This window comes from Gallus gallus, chromosome Z (genome assembly GCF_016699485.2).
Source record: "Gallus gallus isolate bGalGal1 chromosome Z, bGalGal1.mat.broiler.GRCg7b, whole genome shotgun sequence".
Lineage (NCBI taxonomy): Eukaryota > Metazoa > Chordata > Aves > Galliformes > Phasianidae > Gallus > Gallus gallus.
The window spans coordinates 51,545,086-51,563,698 of NC_052572.1; the positions used below are offsets into that span (position 1 = coordinate 51,545,086).

The following is an 18,613-nucleotide window of genomic DNA, read 5'->3' on the forward strand; positions in this document are numbered from 1 at the left end:
AGATCTGTCATAAGTTATCTTCCCTTTCCTTTACAACTTAGTACATAAAATCATACCTAAAACATATCAGAACAGCTCCCAGACATCATCATCCTTATCTCAGTACCTTATTGAACTTCATTGTGTTGTGCCTTACAGCATGTTTCAGTTCAGCAAGAATGCCACAGAAGATAAATATATTTAATACTTTTTTTTTTTTTTTTTTCTGATAAGAAAGTACAGGTCAGAGACATAACACGTAGAATCAAGGAATCATAGAATGGCTTATGTTGAAATGGATTTCAAAGACTATCCAGTTCCAAACCTCTGCACTGTGGACAGGGTTGTCACCCATCATATCAGGCTGCCTAGAGCCCCATCCAACCTGGCATTGAACATCTCCGGGGATGGGGCATTCAGATTCTCTGGGCAGCCTGTGCCAGGGCCTCACCACACTCTGGGTAAAGAATTTCTTCCTAGGCATATCCCTCTTGTCCTGTCACAATCACAGTGTGTACAAAGTCAGTCTCTCTCCTGTTTATAAGCTCCCTCAAGTACTGGAGTGACTTCTCCCTAGAGCCCCTCCACTCCTCCAAGCTAAACAAGCCAGCTGCCTCAACATTTCTTTGTAGCACCTTTTTTTCAGCCCTCTGAGTATCTTTGTGGCCCTCCTCTGGATCCATTCTAACAGCTCCAAAACCTTCTTGCGCTGGCGGCCCAGACCTGGATGCAGTACTCCCGGTGGGGCATCTCAAGGGCAGAGTAAAGGGGGACAATCCCCTTCTGCTCCCTGCTGCCACCCCTCTTTTGATGCAGCCCATAGTACTGTTGGGTTTCTGGGCTACAAGCACACACTACTGGCTCATCTCTAGGTTTTTGTCCACCAGAATCTCCAAGTCTTTCTCAGCAGGGCTACTTTCAATTAGTTCTTCTCCCAGTCTGTACTCATACCTGGGATTGCCTTGACTCATGCGCGACACCTTGCACTTGGCCTTGTTGAACCTCATTAGTTTCACATGGGCCCTCTTTTCAAGACTGTCCAGGTGCCTCTGGATGGCACTCCTTCCTTCTGTTGTGTCAGCTGCACCACTTAGCTTGGTGTCATCAGAAAACTTGGTGAATGTGCACTATATTTCACTCTCTACTTGCTTGATAAAAATGTTGAAGATGTCCCAGGACAGACCCCCTAGGGGAGACCATTTATCACTGGCCTCTACCTGGATGTAGATCCACTGACCATAACCACCTGTTTGCAACCATTCAACCAACACTTTATCCACTAAATAGTCAGCCTTCAAATCCATACTTCTCTAGTTTACAGGTAAAGATGTGGTGCAGGACCACGTCAAATGCCTTGCTAAAATTCAGGTAGATTATGAGAATTGCTTTTCCTTTGTCTATTGATGTCATCACTCCATCATAGAAAATCACCAGATTGGTCAGGCCTAGTCTGCCCATGATGAAGCCATGCTGGCTGTCTCAGATCACCTCCTCATCTCACACGTGCCATAACATGTCTTTCAGGAGGATCTGCGTTAACTTTTTCCCCTTCTTATTACAAGCTAGTGTAGTTTTCTGTTAAGAAACATTAAGTACATTGACCAAATGTACACTTGCATACCAAAGTTCAGTTCATATGCTGAGGGAAACAGTTTTTATCTTATGGTTTTATAAGGACATATAATGTCATAGTGTTAATTGTTGTTGACAAAGATGATAGTTTATGTGTAGATCCAGATCAACTTTATATTTAGGCTGTTAGGGTTCACTTAGAGTTCAGAATAGGGCAACAAAGATGGTAATGGGCATGGAGCATTTCCTGTATGAGGAAAACTCAAGAGACCTAGGCCTATTCAGCCTGGAGAAGAAAGGACTGAGATGGGATCTGATCAATGTTTATAAATATCTCAAATGTGGGGCACAACTGGATGATGCCAGACTCTTTAGGGGCATATAGTGATAGAACAAGGAGCAATGGCCAAAAACTTGAACATGGGAAGTTCCACACAAATATGTGGAGGAATTTCTTTACTGTGAGAATGACAGAGCACTGGAACAGGTTGCCCAGATAGGCTGGGGAGTCTCCCTCTATGGAGATATTCATGACCCACCTGGATGCCTACTTGTGCCATATGCTGTGGTTTACCTGCTTTAGCAGGGGATTAAACTCCATGATCCCCAGAGGTCCCTTCCACCCCCTGCAATTCTGTCATTCTGAGATTTTCTTTGAATAACTTTCTAAAGTTACTTAGAAACTAACAAAACAAAACAAAACAAAACAAACAACAACAACAAATCTTTTCTGAAAAGTCTTTGACTTTCAGTAGTTTAAATTTTAGTCATTTGAAGTAGATGTTTCTATTTATTCCTTTCCTTCAAGCCCCTATACTACGTACGTTCTTAATTTTTATTTATTTATTTATTTTATAAGGCAGTTATTTATAAAGCTATTTTATGAGTAGTATTTTATATTCAAATATTCCAACTCATTGTCCCAATTGGAGAGACCATTTGATTTTGTTTACTACAAATCTTGAGAGATAGAAAGGTGAATGATAATCAGGAACAAGTGTTCTTTGTCATTCTCTGCACCTTCTTTCCCCATGTCCAAGAGTGAACTGATGACCCTGATACTCACTTAAATCTTTGTACATGTTATAGCAGCTTTATACAACAGTCCTCAGCACCTGATATTAAAGTTGTCAACATTATCAAGGCTAATTTCCATGTAGCATTCCATTCCATGTGCATTCCATTTTAATGCAATTGCTGATTAAACCAATCAAAGCATTATTACATTTATTATCTGTTATTTTAAATGTATCACATGATACTGATTTTAAATACATTGATTTCCACCTAAGGTTTCATTAAGTAGGTTTAATTGTCTTCATTAGCTAAGTCAATTTGAAATACTTAACAATAAAGAAATTATTAAACCTTAAAATATTCTCCATGAAAACTTAATGAATGTGTCAATTAAATATTTAGATTAAACTTTTGCAATGCTATGTAAATATTTAATTATCTCCTACAAGTATGCAGATTAACTAGATTGAAATATTTTATGCTAAAGGGAGGAGGTCAGAATATGTGACTAAGTGTTGCAGTAAGTGGCATAAGAAGCTTGGATCTCTTCTTAATTTATTAGAAAAAGTGAAAGTGACAAAAAACAATCAACTAGTTATGACAATAGAACCTGCAGCACTTTGATGATCAGTAGGACAATTTCAATGGACATGTGCTATTCAAACAGAGATGTTCTGTTTTATGATTTTTTAAGGTCTGGTGGAACATAAATTTCACAGTTATAAAATATAAACATAAGATTGAAATAAATACTGTACTAAGAATTTACAAAATACTTCATATAAGACAACATCTCGGAGGAAAAGAAACCTTGTCTCTTTTAAAGTAGATGGAAATTCTTATGGGAAAATAGGAAGGGGAAATAAATATATAGCACACAATAAAATACTGATTATGGAACATGCAGATAAGCATCACAACCGAGATGTGAGTGTACACTGCTGGTATAAACTCTACAAGTCTTCTAGGAGGGTTTACTTCAGTAGTTCATGAGAATCAGCCTTAATCATAGCTATTGCTAAATCTACAGGTTTGGGAAACATTGCCTAGTTTCTGCTCAAAGGCATTACTTAAAGTATCTGTGTAATGCATCGTTATTGCCTTCATGTTGTTATTCTTCTTTATGAAGGCTGCAGCACTCAGATTCCTACTCCTGACTTTCCTGAAACTATTTTACAAAAGAAGTACATACTCAGAACATTCTCTGAAAGCTGTATAGAATTTTTCCCTCTGAAGACTACAGATAGTTTTGGGTTCATTTTCCACCAATCATGCCCAGATTTTCCACCATCACAGTTCCCTCCATGCCAGGCAAGTACCTCCTAGTCTGGGTTTTGTAAGCCCTGCTGGGAGGAGTAAGCCTTTATTTGTGTCAACAGAGGAATGGAGAATGCAGTGCAGCAGTGTTGACAGCCAGAGTTATGGCAAGGAAAGGCAAGATAGAGCAAGGAGGAATAATATGTAAGGACCTTTCCAAAAGTAATTCCTCCTTTTTTATTATGTTGCCCCACAATGTTAGAGGCAAATGTTGCTGGTATGCTAGTAAAGGTTGAACCTTCCCACCAATATTTTATTTGTTTATATGCAACAGATGATAGGAGAGGGGCAGTCTGACATGGAACTGCAGATGAAGAAAAGGTATGTAATTGAATTCCTCCACTCAGAAAAAAATGGTACCCACTGACATTCAGTGACACTTGCAGACATTTATGGAGACCAAACCATGGATGTGAGCACAGTGAGGTAGTGGGTGATGTGTTTCAGCAGTAGCAATGGTGACATGATAGATAAGCCATATTCTGGACAGCCATGCAGGTTGCTACAAGCGCAGTATGCAGGCTCTTGTTCATCACTGGTGAAAGTGCACAGGTAATGGTGGAGTCTATGTCGAAAAACAGAGCTTTGTAATGGGAACTTGCTGTATCAAGTAGTGTTATTATGTATCTTTGTGTCTGTTGTAGTTTCTATGGAAAAAAGTGAAGGCATTATTTTTAGAGTGACCAAAATATTTAGCTGCAAGAGCATCAGAATTAGGTTTGAATTATTCTATTGCCATTAGCAGAAGGTGAAATCATTGCATTTTTAAACTTCTTAAATCGATTTTCATCAACTTTATTCAGAATGCACAGTTTTTAAATTAATGGTAAAACTGAATTACATTAAACTAATCCTCTCAGTAAATCAAGATTAAGTTTTGAAATGATAATTTGCATCATGTTTTGTGTAATAACAATTAATTGATTGCATTCTTAAGGTGCAGAGGATTTATTTATAACTCATTTGTGAGTTATTCCATTAGATAAGGTACTTGAGGATAAAAAAAATTCATAGTTCTGGTCACCAAAGTGTGAAACTAAGGATTACAAATTTTCTTAGATTTTCTAATGGAAGAAAAAAAGTAAAGAGAGCAGAAATAATACAGAAAAAGGACTGGAAATATCTCCTTTCAACCTTGTAATTATTGAAAACTTCCTTTCCCCCTCCCTATCCCCCCCCCCACCCCCCCCCCCCCCCCCTTTCTTTTAATCATGTAGGGGAAGTTTTTATTGAGTAACAAGATCTGTATCTAAAGGTACATTTTTAAAGTCAGCATATGTGTATTGCTGTGTATTGCTAATTATATTCTTGATTCTTAACTATACAAATATTTGGGAAAATAGCAAGGGAGAGAAAAATAGATGATTTAAAGTGGAAAAGCAAAGAAGGAACAACTTGCTTCTGTCTGCAACAAGACAGGATTAGTTAATTAACCACATTTTTAATGTATGCTTTATTTTTAATAACAAAGAACAGGCTAAAGAATCTAGGAGAGTATCACCATCAATGTGAGAATCAACACCATATCTGAAGATCATTCATTGCCATTTGTAGAAGATGACAGACTTCATAAGAAGACACAACCAACAACAAGACACAAAAAACAGTTGTAAATCAGGTGCCACTATGTACTGTTTCTTAAATCACTGTTTCATAAACAAGGAAAATATCTAGTGTGTTAAATGCATGCAACATAGCTTTATAAGTATGCACACTGAATAGACTATGTTTCTAAATATAACATTTGGTATAGAATAACACAAATAATCTGATATCAAAATGGAAAAGATTTAAATAATTTACAAGAACCATTTCAATAAGGTAAAAGGGTTTAAAAAATGAGGTTACATCTGAGTTTTGTCACTTGCAGTGAAATTATGTTTCTCTGACTGCTCAACTGGATTTAATTCATTCAGTAATGTCTCATGTGCTTTAGACTTTTCTAAAGCCTTCTGCAATAACATTATTTAAGAAATCAGATCTTGGATTGCCCTGAATCATACTTTATAAAAACCACAAGGATTCACTTCTTTCATGTACCAATTTTCCATAGTCAAATCTGTAGTTGTCATGGTACTTAAGAAGCAATTAGGAACCCCATTACTTACTTCTGTTAGTGAACAATATGTCTTTTCATAATGTTTTTTTTTTTATATATCTCGTTAATAAGAATATGCACTGTTCTGTCTTCATTTCAGCAGTTTCACATCCTTTTCTATAACAGTCTTCCAGTGTTTGACATTTAGTTTACAGTATAAATATGCAGCCCTAGAATGACAAGTTTGATACGAAATACTTATGTGATTACATAGTTCAAGCATTTTAAAAGTGTACATTATGCAGCTGTCAGACGTCCATTTTTGAGAATAAATCTGACAAAATTCATGTTTGATAAGTAACACAAGAGAAGTGAAAATTTCCCTTCTAATCCATTAGTCAGTGACAGACAAGATTTCCTGAGCTTCATTTAGTCTTCCGTCTGCCATTGTGAAATGAGTCATGCTGTTTAAATAGGAGGAACAATACACAACTCAAAAAATTATTGTGATTTTGAAAAACCTGGATTTCATTCTTTGGTCATGACAGATCTTGCATGTTAGCAGAGTTCTGTCTTCTTCAAGGTACTTGAAGAATGACTAGCCTTCACCCACACAATCAAAATTATCCAGAACTAACATCAACTTAAACACTGCAATTCTGAGAATGCCTCTGTATGTTTCTGTTTTTCATCTGTAAAACATGTAAAAGAAGGAGGCAAGACAAAGTATCAACCAGAAGTAGAGTTTTGATTGCTCCTGTTAAGTATATCAAAATGCTTTGGCCAAACACACACACGCACATACACACACACACACACACACACACACACACATATATAAAATTCACAGGGAACACTTAGTAATCTATCCAGGACGCCAAATAATTACATTCCTTGAAAGACAGATGCTGATCAGGAGTACCTGGGTGACCTCATTGTATATGAGCCATTTTTTTTTTTGGTTCAAACAATTGCTCTGAAAATGGCATTTAGATTTTTCTGTTTGTTTGTTTTCCCCTAGATTCCAGGTAAGCAAGTCGGTACAAGTGTGGGGACAGGCCACCAAGAAGACTTGGCTGACATTATTCCACAGATCCTCAAACTGTAGCAACACTGATGCTACAGGAGGGGGAAAAACCTAGTATCTATTTGGAAGTAATGATGGTTTTAAAAGAGAAGCATTCCACCTTCTCTCACTCCTACCCAATAAACAAAACTTTCTTTTTCTTTCTTTCTTTTTCTTTTTTTTTTTCTTTTTTCTTTTTTTAATAAATGAGTTAGAAAACTCTCATAGGTGAATTTATCTTTCTGTCTCAATTTGGCAACTTATTTATATAATATTTAAGTGTGGAAAAAGCACTTTGATGTTGCCATATATGATTACAAAGAACAATTTCAAGATCTGCAATACTTATCTCTGAAATACATTAAAAATATAATTTTGTAGGGTTTTTTTGTTTGTTTGCTTTGGCTTGGTGTTTTTGTGTTTTTTTTTTAATAAGGAATCAATGTGTGAAATGCATTTTAAATTTTCTCACTCTTTTTAGAGATGTCATTGACAAATTAAAAACTAAATATGACTTGTGAGGGCTCAATTTGGTTTTAGAAAAATGCATAAGCTTCAACACCTACTTCATTAAAATAGAAATATGTTCTATATCTCTGAAAATTAAATGCTGCCTCATTAAAATTTAGCCTGTACTTTAAGATTCTTACAACTGTAATGAAGAACTCAAGAAGTTTATGTATACTACTGAACAGTTTTGTATTGTAATCATCTATTTATCAAACTATTTAACAGATTCATTTGTTGTATTGAAACAAGTGTCTTCCCATCATCCGTTGGCCACCAAATATTTTAAGATCATCTCCATCTCTCCCAGTGTATCCATCTCATGATGTTTAACTATTTAATGAGGCTAGTAAGGTTAAAGCAGAACTGAAAGGTTAAATATTTAGCTGTATAAAATCTCTTTTTTAAATTATTTTAAAATCCTAACTAGGATTTGGAAAAAGCTCTCTAAAAAGCTGCTGCTTTACTTCACATTCAGTAAAAAAGAAATCCATAAAACCCAACTCTTTTCTTCATTTATTGCTGTTTCACACCATTTCACACTCCTTTACACCCCATTTACTCTCTCATGTTTTTCTGTCTTAGCTCCAGAAGATATTTCTACTGAATGTTTAGAAAGTTGTAAGAGAAAGTACTTTCATATGCTGCTGTGTTTAATTAGAGGGAAAAAAAAGGGGGGGGGAGGGCAGGAGAAGGGAAGGGAAGGGAAGGGAAGGGAAGGGAAGGGAAGGGAAGGGAAGGGAAGGGAAGGGAAGGGAAGGGAAGGGAAGGGAAGGAAGGGAAGGGAAGGGAAGGGAAGGGAAGGGAAGGGAAGGGAAGGGAAGGGAAGGGAAGGGAAGGGAAGGGAAGGGAAGGGAAGGGAAGGGAAGGGAAGGGAAGGGAAGGGAAGGGAAGGGAAGGGAAGGGAAGGGAAGGGAAGGGAAGGGAAGGGAAGGGAAGGGAAGGGAAGGGAAGGGAGGGGGAGGGGGAGGGGGAAGGGGAAGGGGAAGGGAAGGGAGGGGGAGGGGGAGGGGGAAGGGGAAGGGGAAGGGGAAGGCAAGGCAAGGCAAAGGCAAGGCAAGGCAAGGCAAAGGCAAGGCAAGGCAAGGCAAGGCAAGGCAAGGCAAGAAAGGCAAGGCAAGGCAAGGCAAGGCAAGGCAAGGCAAGGCAAGGCAAGGCAAGGCAAGGCAAGGCAAGGCAAGGCAAGGCAAGGCAAGGCAAGGCAAGGCAAGGCAAGGCAAGGAAAGGAAAGGAAAGGAAAGGAAAGGAAAGGAAAGGAAAGGAAAGGAAAGGAAAGGAAAGGAAAGGAAAGGAAAGGAAAGGAAAGGAAAGGAAAGGAAAGGAAAGGAAAGGAAAGGAAAGGAAAGGAAAGGAAAGGAAAGGAAAGGAAAGGAAAGGAAAGGAAAGGAAAGGAAAGGAAAGGAAAGGAAAGGAAAGGAAAGGAAAGGAAAGGAAAGGAAAGGAAAGGAAAGGAAAAAGGAAAGGAAAAAGGACGTTGTGTGCGTGTCTTACATAGTCTAAGACAATTCCTCTTCACTCAGTCTGTCCCAGGCAAGCCAAAAGGTTGGACATTCATGAACTAGATAATCTTTACGGTCCCTTCCAACTCAAACAATTCTGCAATTCTGTGAAAGATGCTTAGATCCCCCAAGAGGGACTGAGGGAGCTGTAGGATGAGCCTATGGCTTCCTTCAGATTTAAGGCTTGAGTGCCTTTGATTATGTGGATTTCTTGGTCTGTTGTAAAAGCAATGACCTCAAACTTGTCTTCTTCCTTTTAAGTAATAGCAGAGGTAGTATTTGTTACCTGTCCCTGTATTTTCACAGAACTGTCTGCATTTTACACACATAAAACCTATGAGAATTGATCTAAGCATGCTGTTTGATTGCAGTTTCATATATAAAAGGTAATAATAGTCCGGAACATATTTCTATGACTGTCATTCTTTAAAGAAATATATTCCAACATCATTTCCTATATTTATTCCTCTGCTGATTTTTAGTTTAATATCTACTGTCTTGCTTAAATGAAATAGCCTCTTCCTAGCATTTGTTTGCTTTGTTTTAATCTTAACTATGGAAGTCTTTAAGTGTGTAATGTTGTACAGTGATTTACCTTTAACTTGTATGTCAAGGATTTTTAACCTATTTTTGATATATGGTGTCTTTTGACACCATCTAAGTGTGTGCTTATATTTGAGACTTTGTGTTCTACAGTAAGATATGACAGGAATTAATCCAAAGAGTAATTCTAGTTTTGCAGGTACATATAGCTGATTCCTATTTTGCAATTTCTTATCAGTGAACAGCACAGCCATTACAAAAACTCTTGAAATTTTTGTGTTTCGAGAGATCTGAGTCAGGAAGCTGTAATAGAGATGAATCTCAGTGAATCTCAAAACAACAGTGGAATAAGGCCCATGTGAACTAAAAATAATTACTTACAGGTGAATAAATAAATAAATAAATAAAATGTCAATGCCTGAGTGCAAATTATGATATACAGATTAAGGGTACACAACTTATTAATAACATTCTAAATCCCCGCATATCAAAGTATTTAGTGTCTCTACTAAAATAAATCCTTTGCCCAAGAGGAAGACGGCAAGACAAATAAGGAAACCACTCTCATTCTAGGACACTGCTACTACTTGGGAATAGTTTCTTAAGTGATTTCAAGGATGAAATTATTTTTAATTTGTTTCTTGTTTAGCAAGAGTTTTTTGGAGAGAAAAATCATATGATGGAAGCTATTCAAAATGTGTCGGGAAATTACTCAGGGTTTGACTGAGAAAGAAAATTCAGTGTAAGAAAGAACGTTTGTATGACAGTCATTTCAGTGCAGAAATCACTGTTTACAACATTTGTCCTGCCATTCCACATAATCAAAAAATCTTTAAAATGTAAAATCAAGGATTAAGTGAATCTTATACACAGAGTATGACCTTAATTTTGTTACCTTTAATCTGTCTAAAGAACACAGTGTGAATGTGATACCACTAGCATCCCAACAGGCTGCTGCTTATTGAGATTAAGTCTTTTAGTGTAAAATTTTATTTAATAAAGAAAATGTAGAATTGGGGGATGTAGAAACAGCTCTGTCTTCTTCAGCCAAAACCACTCTGTCAACGCCAAATATATCATGGAGATATCTGAAAACTTTTGAAAGAAGATACTGCAATTATTTAACTTTAGAAATACAGAATATTTTATGTGCATAAGGTAATGCTAACCAATGACATACACATTTGCTTCTTTTTGCAGTAGCTGGAATGTGATTGTGTCAAGGGAAGCATGATTGTGGTTCTGATTCCAAACTTCAGCAGGCAGCTGGAGCCTGTCATTTACTGTGATTAAAATAGAATCAACAAGTAAGTGCTATAATAACAGATAAGTTTTACAAATATATTTTTAAAGTTCTATTTAAAGAATGATTTTAAAAGTGATATCTTTTTTTCTGACCAATTTTTCAGTAACAATCTAAAAATTCAGGAAATAATGAATCTGAATTTAGACATTAAAACATTATTCTATTTATGAATATGGACAGAAGGTCATCAAATGACATTTTAGTAACTACTCCTAAGTTTACAGTTAAAAAACAATGTCTCAGCACATTAAACTTCAATTGAAAAAAATCTGCAGGAAAAAATAAAAAAGACTGCAATAATGAACATAAAGTGTCAACTGATAGATTTTGAGGTTGTAAGTTATTAAATCCATATTAGAACTAAAGCAGAATCATAGAATCATAGAACCATTTGCATTCAAAGAGACCCTTAAAGGCCATCTAGTCCAACTCCGCAGCAGTGAACAGGGACACCTACAGCTAGATCAGGTTGCTTAGTACCCCATCCAGCCTGAACTTGAATGTCTCTGGGCACAGGAACCCACCACCTCTCTGGGCAATCTGCACTAGTGCTTCACTATCTCTAGTATAAAAAACTTCTTCCTTATACGCAATCTGAATCTCCCCTCTCTTAGTTTGAAACCATTTTCCCCTGTGCTATCACAACAGATTTTGCAAAAGAGTCTATCCCTTTCCGTCTTACAGTCCGCCTTTAGATATTGACTGGCTGCTATCAGGTTTCTTTGGAGCCTTCTCTTTTCCAGGCAGAACAACCCTAGCTCTCTCAGCCTGACCTTGCAGGGGGGGTGTTCTGTTCCTTGAATCATTTTTGTGGCCTTCCTCCAGCTGTGCTCCAACAGGTCCACATCACTCCTCGTCATGGTTTTATGATTTTTCGTTATCAGTATTCCACATCACAACATCATGCAGTGTACTGGAAGTTAAAGAGCAAATGCTTTAGTTCCGGGTACCTGTCTGGAAGAGAAGAAAAACTATGTTCCCCAATAGCCTTTTCGAGTACTGTTATCATTCCTGCTCAAAGGAACAGATATAAGGGCACAGGTCATCTGACTTGTCCCTCTTCTCGTCTCCCTGTGTTCCCTGCTGGAGCGGCTCGCTGCTGCTGCTCCCGACTGCATGCAAGGCTTCAGTATTAGCATAAGGCCTTTGGCTCTCAGACAATCTTTCTCTCAGTTATTTTTGATTTATATTGTATTATTGTGTGTTACCTTACATTCCGATACTATATTTAGTAAATTAGTTTGTTTCTCCTCAGATTGTTGCCACTGTTTTTAATTATTTTGGGGTCCCCTGTTTCCCTTCCTGGAGGCATGGATTTTGCGAAATCCCTCCGCCCCACTAGTCATGGAACTGGGCCGGACCAGCCCTTAAACCGTTGACACTCCTGCAATGAGGACTCCACATATGGACACAGTACTCCAGGTGAAGTCTCACCAGAACAGAGCAGAGGGGCAGGATCACCTCCCTTGCCTTACTGGCCATGCTTCTTTTGATGCAGCTCAGGATACAGCTGTCACCTGTTATCCCATGCCACCTCCCTGTCTTTAATATGCCATATCATAGCTTCCAGGAGAATCTGCTCCGTGATCTTCCCCAGCACTGAGGTGAGGCTGACAGCTCGGTAATTTCCTGAGTTGCTCTTCACTGTTCTTCACTGAGACACTTCTTCATTGTACCTCTGACCAAGTCCAGTTCCAGTTGGGTCTTGGCCTTCCTGATTCCATCTCTACACAGCCAACAGCATCCTTGTACTTCTAGATTACTTGTCTCTGCTTCCACTGTTTGTGTGTTTTCTTCTTGCTCTCCGGTTTGACCAGTAGAATCTGCTTCAGCCATGCTGGTCTCTTGCCTTCCTTTCCTAACTTCCTACACCTGGGGATGGAGAGCTCTTGTGCTCTAAGGAAAACTTCCTTAAAGATCTGCCAGCTCTGCAGTGCTCCCTTGTCTTTGAGAACAGTTTCTTAGAGGGATTTGTTGACTAGCTCCCTGAAGAGCTGGAATTTGGCTGTCCTAAAACTTAGCCTTTTAATCTTTGTCTGTCTGATAACCGTGAGGAATGTGAAGTTCAGCACTGCGTGGTTGCTATGGCCTGGGCAGCCTCCAGTTCTGATGTCACCGGTAAGTTCACTTGTGCTTGTGAGCAACAAGTCCTGCACTGCATTCCCCCATAGTGGGGCTGTCTATTACCTGGCTCAGGAAGCTAACCTCGAGAAGTTCTAGGAACCTCCTGGATTGCCTACAGCTCACTGTGCTATTTTTCCAGCAGATGTCAGGGTGGTTGAAGTCCGCCAGCAGGACAAGAGCCTATGACCATGATGCTTCTTGTAGCTGGAGGATGAAGGCTTCATCAACAGGCTCAATTTGATCAGGCAGCCTTTAGTAGATCCCAACCATAAGTCTCCGTTTGTTGCCCTGGTCTCTAACTATCACCCATAGGCTTTCAGCTTGCTCACGGCCGTTGTTCAAGGATAGCTCTTCAAACTCAATTCTTTCCTTGATGTAGAGGTTAATGCCTCACGCCTTCCTTCCTCCAAGACTGCTTAGGAAAGCTGAAGGAAAATATTTACTTTATAGTCTGAAGTGGAAAAGGTACTTCCTTTTTATTTATTAACACTAATGTAATGACACAGTTTTTCCTTTCCTGTGAAAAGATACTACAGGTACTTTATTTATAGAGATATTGGAAATGAGCCAATACCCTTAAAAATTATTTATTTCACATACACATGCCCAGGTACATACTTAAGAAGTAATATAAAATTTTACTGAGTAGGCAGTCTTGCCAAGTCTGTACAGCTTGAGTTAAAATCCAAGTTGAAAGAATCAGAAAGCTTACTCTTTTTTTTTTCTTCCCAAGAGAATATTAAACTGACTTTTGCTTTTAATGTAATTTATTTTTAATCAAAAATTTTTCAAAGACAAATGAAAACAATGCCATTACTATTTGCAGGTGTTGGTGAAATAGAATTGTCAAGGTTTTCTGTAGAAAGTTAAAAGGGAGAGAGAAAAATCAGTTTCCTGAATGGTCATCAGAAGGACTGCTATCTGGGCAGTAAGGAGTCTTGGACAACAACCTTGATTAGATGCTTTTCACTATTCCTTTGCATCTTCCTGGCAACTATTTGGGATGGAATCTAAATTTTCATTTTGTCCCAGAAGTCTGATTTACTGTTTCAGTGTAAAAATATACTAGTGTTGAATTCTAGTTATACAACTTGATTTCTGGAAAGAGGACATTGCTCCAACGTTAATTTAAATGAAGGATGAAGGTCTTAGCTTTTCTGTCAGTGCACTATGTTACTGGTCCTGCAAGGAGAGATAAGCCTTTGAAAAAACTTCTATCTATTTATTCAGAAAATATCTTCTATCTCTGTCTTAACAGTCTACTTTGTGATTCCCCCCTCTTCCCCCCCCCCAAAAAAAACCAAAAAACGAAAACAAAAACAACCCTGAAATGAAAGCTTCATTGGAGGTGCTACAGATGCTACAAGACAGAAAGGTAAAGACCTTTGAAATGAATTCCATTTTATTTCCATTTCATTTTAATTTGAAATGACAGAGATCCTGAAATACAAATTCTGTCACAAGCAGTCTTAAAAGAAGAAGAAATAGGTAGACTATGTGTTTCCAGGAAGAGATGAGTAAAGGAAGACTTGATAAATACTGGCAAGACAAAGAACATTACCTAGCACAAGGATTCTATTTCTTATCTATAGCAAAGTAGAAAAGGCAGTCAATAAACTCAGACAGTAGCTGGGAGTTGGGAAAAAAGTTTATACATTTCTTCCTACATAGTGGATATTTGCCATACTCAAACTATTGCAGCAAATTTAGCTGATACATTTATCCAAATGTAATCAATATTTTGCTATTTAGCATTTATGCTAAATACTACTAAGTATTTATGATAAACAATTCTGAGACTATTAGAAAGAATGCTAAGTACTTTTACTTCTTGTTCATAAACCATCTCATTCATCAAGGAAAAAGGGATGTTTAGAAAGAAACTTTCACTATAAGCAACTAGCACTGATACTATTAGAAATGTTATGCATTAGGTGGAAAACTCTCATCCACAGAAAACCCTATGATCTCTTCCATGATTTGAGAGAATCCATAATTGCTAAGCAAAACTTTTTTTTTTTTTTAAGAAGAAATTGTGTTAGAGATTTATTATTGGAAGTCTAATATTACTAAGATTACTGATGATTCATTTCATTTCACACTAGAAGCCAGTAATACCCCTCAGGTACTCTGCTAATTTATTCTGACATTATATATTATAATTTGTATCAAATTGTTTTATTCAACTGTTTATTTTTGTATTCTGCCTCAAATACATGTACCACTGGAAAGAACGTTACTCCTTCACTGGGAGTATTAAAAATGCAAACATAAAAGAAGCTGCTAGGGTTTGAGAAAGGAGGATGGAATAAGGAAGGGTGCTCCAGTGAGAAAATATAAAACTAAGACTAAAGTTAAGACAAGACTAGAAAGCAGAAACATACATACAAGCAAAAAAGCCATTACTACCAACAACAAAAAGTCCGTTTGCATTTAATGTGAACAAGGAAGAGCAGAATGTCAAGGAAAATGTAGGTAGATTCAGCTACTGTTCTTTGCTGGTTTTTTTTTTCCAGTCAGAAATATGATAGATTCTGATATCAAATTATTTGCTGAGGCATTAGGAAAACTCCAGGGAGACACAGTTTTCTAGAGCAGAAACTAGACAGTTTTTCCTTCTCAAAATTAAATAAAACCTATGCAGAGTGTATAATAGGGATAACATGCTACACAAGTTCAGAATTTAAACAAGACTACTGTAATTTGCAGTATTCATAAAACACAGCAAAGCACATAGAACAATGATCATTCTTATTGCTCTTACCTTGACAGATGTAAAATTGTAGATAGCAGTCCATCTAGTATTATCTCAATGAATCAACACTGAAGTGTACTGGCCTAGAAGATACTCATTAGACATCAGTCTACAGGCACAAGTAGACTGAATTCTGACTGAATTATGTCTGAAAGGTTCCATATTTCAACACACAAACAAAAACAGTAAAATTGGCATTACTTTTCAAGCAGCACTCATAGATATTCTTACAAAATTGATGATAAAAGCTAAAGAGTGCCCTGTCCTTCCCCCTACTCCTCACAAAAATTAAAAAACAAAACAAAACAAAAAAGCCCTTTCCTAGAATTATTTTATATCCTCTGTAATTCTGAGACTCTGTATGCATTCTCACGAAAGGGTAAATGTGGGGAATAAAACCATTTATTAACACAGACATTAAGAGTGCATGTGCAGTCAGATGCCTTGGCTCAGTTGCCTTGTGAAAAGTAAGAAAAACTGCAACAAAAATATAATACTCAAGTCAGCATGTTACAGCTTTAAAGGTATCCCAGGACTCATGATGTATAGAAATGGGCAAGTGAGACCACACGAAGACTGAACAAGTAACACATATAGCAAGTATGCTTGGTAAACACTATTTGCACAACTTGACCTAATTACCATACCTGGGAATGTAATTTCACATGATTAATTTTTTCTTATGTTGAACGTTCATGAAGATCTTTTTTCTCTGGTGTGAACAGCAGTACAGCCAGCTCTGGGAAGTAATACAGTGTATTTCACCTTCCTCTCTCAAAATGGTAGGGAACTGCAGCTCATTTCTATATATCTAAACAATTGATGAACACAGTTCTTTAATATTTTTCTTTTCACACAGAGTAACTAGCCTAATAAAACACAGTACACTCCAATTTTTTGTTTTATGGGTGTGACTTTAGATTCAGAATCTGCTCTGTAAAGAACAGTTAATAACAATTATTAGTATTAGAGTATTATTATCATTATAATTCAGTAGTATTATTATAAGTATTAGTATTAGAGTAAAAAAATCTCTTATATTCATGGACTATTCACAAACTTCCTAAATAAAACTAATCAATGAACTAAATGCCTTTTGCAATAACCTGTTCATCTTCTAAAATTGTAACTTTGAGTTTAGCAGCTCGAAAGATAGTGAGCACGGAAAGTTAGCTGGAAACTAAAGTATTGAAATAGTAGTAATTTTTTAAATAGCCAGGAAAGCAGTTTGAAAATATATTAACAGCGTTAAGGAAAAAAAAATCCAGATATATTACTTTAATTTATTACATCAGTCCTTAGCAGCCATTAGGAGCATGTATAGATATAAAGGAAAGAAAGAAAGCCTATTTTCTTCAATAATGAACATTATTTTAAATGCTTGTTTGTCTTTTCAGTTACCTTTCTGAATTATACCTGACCACTGATTTGTCATTGAAATTTATCAACTATCAAACTGTTGGCTGTGAAAAAACATTTGACTCAGTAAGAATTCAAATTAACTGAGGAAATTAGATTAATTGGTTTTCTTGTTGAAGCTCATTACTCTTTGGAAGAAGAAAACAGTACAAAGGATTGAAATCTGGTACAAAGAAAGTAAAGGATTCCTGAGGAAAATCACATTGCAGAATTTTGTAACAGGAGCATAACTGCAGATGTGGAAAATACATATACTTAGCTTAATCTAAAAAAAAGGAAAAAAAAAAAGGGGGGGGGGGCAAACTACTTCCATGAATCAAACAAGATCAGCTGCAACAATACAGATTGTAGTTTTCTGTCTATCAATCTATTTATTTATTTATTTTGCATTTCTGAAAACATATTTCAAGGAGAAAAAAACCTCTAAGTTGCTCTTAAAAATTTAATTTGAGAGCTCATCATAACTAACTGCAACTAATATGGAATTAGCAATATATATATATATAAATTATTAATCTTTACAGAATTATTTCTACTACTTGCACAGAAGCCTGTACACTTGTGAGCTTGATTCTCTACTAGCACATTTATGAATCCCCTGTGACATTTTAGAAACACAGAATAATTCATGTTAGAAATACCTGTCAAGCTAATCTGGTCCTATTTTCAGGAGAGGCAATGATAACCCCAGAATTTTAGCAGGTTGCTCAGGATCTTGTTGAATCTTCATTTTCTCCAGTCTCTCAGGAGGAACATTCTCACTCTGATTTATATATTTGTTATGCTTACTCAGTGTTTTCCTTGCTGCAATGTGTAAAAGCTCATCCTTTCACAGGGCACCTCTGGATGAAGAAGACTAGCTTTATTTTCTTTATAATCCCCCCACAGGTAAATGTAAATGGTACAAAGATATACATCCGATACTCCCTTCTCCAGGAAGAGCCCTGTTCCTTCATCTACTCCTCAGAGCCCAAGTCCTCTAGGCCCTGACTACGTTAGGAGCAATGTGCAAAAGTTGCTGCAGTTCCCAAAAGAACAGAATGTTCAAGATGCAGAATGCAAGTAGTTAGTAAGAATAATCACGTGTATTGACCTGATGGCTATGCTCTTGCTATTGAATTTTAATAGGCAGATGTCTTTTTATACTCCAGGCTGCACTGCCAAATTCATGTCTACTTTTTGTCTTAATTGACCTTTTCTGCAGGCAACTCCTGAGTTGCCACCATTTTATTTCTCATTACAGCCATGTTCACTATCCTTTAGTATGTCCCTTTGAATGGCAGTTTTGCACCATGCACACAGATTTCTTCCTTCGGGTTGGTATTACCCATAGGCACAAATAACAGGACAAACATGACTTTGCTCACTTCCTCATTTTGCCCAAAGCCCCACTCAACCTGTTGTTGAGTACCTCCATGGACAGAGCAACCACAGAAATATTCAGTTCTCTTCTGACTGTCATTTTTCTTGC

At 37.1% G+C, this 18,613-nt stretch overlaps 1 long non-coding RNA gene across 1 annotated transcript; it reads left to right on the forward strand.

Moving 5' to 3' along the window:
• The first annotated feature begins 4,158 nt into the window (after positions 1–4,158).
• LOC121108274 lies at positions 4,159–7,318 on the forward strand. The gene is made up of 3 exons (XR_005842690.1): positions 4,159–4,206; positions 5,357–5,503; positions 6,945–7,318. It is a non-coding gene; the product is annotated as an uncharacterized LOC121108274 (long non-coding RNA).
• Positions 7,319–18,613: the final 11,295 nt, after the last annotated feature.